The following is a 3,077-nucleotide window of genomic DNA, read 5'->3' as shown; positions in this document are numbered from 1 at the left end:
AACGTGGATTTTTGAAAGTCACTCGATCAAGTTTTACAGATGTTACATCATCCTCTAATTTTTAACAGATTAACAAAGTATGCTTACAGAATATATTGTGAACACATCGAGAGATTCAGAAAAATTTGTCCATTAAAATATTCCGGAATACCTACTCTTGAAGTTAGTTTCCAAGAATACTGATGTTAGAAAAGATAAATTGATTCTGGACCTTTATAATATGAAAGTATCAAAGAGTACTACAGAATTGAATTAATTCCTACATATTTTAGAAATCACAAAAAAATATGCTCAATTATGAGAATCGCTTTAGAGAACTCTTAAAAGTATTAGAATTTTCAAAACACCATTCAATGTACTCTTTATAAATGTAAAGCCCAGTTCTGAATTTTATGTATCCACGCACTTCCTGAGTTACCTGCACAACGACAGAGCCATTCAATCCTCGTTCTGGGCTGTGGTGCCTTCTCCTTTGCCCTTCCTGCACTGCTGCCATCCCTGTGGACACAGAGAGCACAACAGCACAAGTACCATCACAGGACTTCAAACTGTTTCCACGTGACCAACTCTTTCCATGTCTACAGAAACTTGTTTCATCTTAGCCCTTCTAAAAACTATTACCCTTCAAATGGTTGGGATTTTCAAAATGAATACGCATGTATCATAATACCTACCTAAGAGTATGGATACTACATAGACATTTACTTACTTTGCAAAGTTTTTTAGAAATTATTTTTCAATTCAGATGCCAAAACAAAGATTTTAGGCAGATCATGGTATACAAAAAATTCTACACTAAAAATCTGGAAATATTGTTTAATTTGGATCAGCCATTTGGGAAAATCACATCCCAACTCATATTCTTATTAGAAAGGTCATAATCATTCTAACGTATGCGCTTCTGAATTATTGTCATTGAAATTTTTATCCTAAATGACATGCTAACATTTTTGCTAGTAGACCATCTTTATATTAATTGGATGAATCAGCAAGTGTTAAAAATTACTTGATTATTAATCAATTGATTAAACCAGCTACTTTGTTCATATTGTTACTTCTTGGTTATCTGGGTCTGTGAGGAATCCAAGACATTCATTCTCATTGAGGAAAATAAATCACCTGTTGGTCGTTTTTAGATATGGCCTGGGGCCAATTTTACATGTAACGTGTGCAACTTTGTTTTAAAAGAATTATTTTAAATGTGTTTTGTTTCAGAATCAACATTTGTAGCCCATTATTTGGGAAGAGCTGGATATTATTCTAGAAGACCTGTGCTTCTAGGCAAGCCGATTTGTACTCTAGCATCAGTGGAAGAATAAAAGGATATTCTTTTAAATTAATATATTTAATATAAACTGAGAGCTAACTGAGAAGAGGCAGATAGAAACCAGTAAAGAATATAAGCTAAATGGATTATGTTTTGAAATTGGTAACAGTTTGGTTTGGGGGACCTGAAGGAGTTGGGAGTAGAGGAATTTCAGATTTACTGAGCTGCAAATGTGGAGGGGAACTGGAGCATAACTCAGCATCGGCACCAAGACTGGCCTCTCAGAATTTTTATACTTCCATGTCTAAAATAAGTAAGAAAATCTAGTTCTGAACTTTAGGATATATCGAAAGGAGAGAGGAAATACCTAAAGGCATTCCATCTTCAGGGCTTCTCGAATTTCATTGCAGGTATACATAATTAAATATTTTCCCTCATAATTAGGAAGCTATGTCTGCATTTGTAAAATAAGTAATCACAATTCACAGGCGTTGTCTGAGCTCAGTAGGAGGTTCTAACACCTCGTCCTCTTGAGTACTTACAACACTTGTTTATAGCTGTGCTTCCTCTGTCAACTGTTGGGTTAGTAAACATATCTTCTTAATAACTGTACCTCCAGAATCTATGATTGCCCCTTGTGCATTTTAAGTGATCAATAAATATTTGACTAAAAGATGTTCTTTTTAACTTCATTATTACTTTAAGCTACTGAAAACTATTAATTGGACTCAGAATCATACAAAATTTTATACTTTATCAAAATCGTATTTATTAAAATATACATATTTACTTTAATCATTTGAGAAATTCTTCAAATCTCTAACATATTCAATGAAAACAAATAAATCACTAAAATAGTCAACAATGTCAAACCGTGATAACTAACCCATAACAACAAAACTAAATATAACTTAAGTAGATCTACATTATGCCAAATTCAACAACATAAAACAGAAAAATAAACCACTAACATGGTACACAAGGTGTAAAATACAGGGAAACACTGTCAATAAGAAAGATATTAAATATTATAGACCAAAATTTTGAGTTCCGATTCAGATCATTTTAAAACATAGGAACACAATCCATGACTCAATATGGTCCTATTTAACTATCTGTATAGTAAAACCAGTTTCCCATGTAAGCAATAGATTTTTTAAAGTCATTAAGCAGTGACCATAAAAATGATGAAACAAAAATTTTAAGGTCTTAATAAACATCTAATCAACTCATCTGATTTTTTATAAATGAAGAAAGATTGACTAGGACATTGTCATATACAATTATAGAAGGTGTATCTTCTTTACCAATAGCATTATTGCATGAAAATGTCCTTGGATGTCTTACTCCATATCTCATTATCCACTTTGAAATTTATTATTAAAACTAGTCTGAGAAATCTTTTTTTATATAAATTAAGAGATCTGTTGGGTGCATAATGTGATGTGTTTGATTTCTTTCACAATACTTTTAAGACCCTAAAGATAAGAAAACATCCATGCAATTAACTCAGACATAGATGTTGACATTTTCTTTAAGATTCTGTAGCTCTAATATCTGACAACGTTCATGAACTCTATGTCCACAGACACCAAATTTTACTTTCTAAGAAGGTATAAATAAGCTCATGTCAAATAATCTAATAACTAAATTTCTCTGAACTTTTGTTTCCACATTATGTTTTGAGTTTCTCTTTGTAATAAGGAGCTATTAATTTAAATATCAAAATGTTATTTGGGGTATATACTAAAAGGTAAGAACCAAACATGGAACAGATATTTATATACAAATGTTCATTGCAAAATGACTC

The 3,077-nt window shown here is 31.7% G+C and overlaps 1 protein-coding gene across 1 annotated transcript in view; it reads right to left on the bottom strand.

Moving 5' to 3' along the window:
* LOC105309455 (olfactory receptor 4A47-like) overlaps positions 1-330 on the bottom strand; it is a 2,077-nt gene extending 1,747 nt beyond the window's left edge. The window contains exon 1 of the mRNA XM_023526215.1: positions 294-330. The gene's annotated coding sequence lies outside the window, so the exon portion shown is untranslated. The remainder of the gene's footprint in view (positions 1-293) is intronic.
* Positions 331-3,077: the final 2,747 nt, after the last annotated feature.

Source organism: Pteropus vampyrus, unplaced genomic scaffold (genome assembly GCF_000151845.1).
Source record: "Pteropus vampyrus isolate Shadow unplaced genomic scaffold, Pvam_2.0 Scaffold743, whole genome shotgun sequence".
NCBI lineage: Eukaryota > Metazoa > Chordata > Mammalia > Chiroptera > Pteropodidae > Pteropus > Pteropus vampyrus.
The sequence above is the reverse complement of the archived record's forward strand: the minus strand, read 5'-3'. Positions and strand labels throughout refer to the sequence as shown.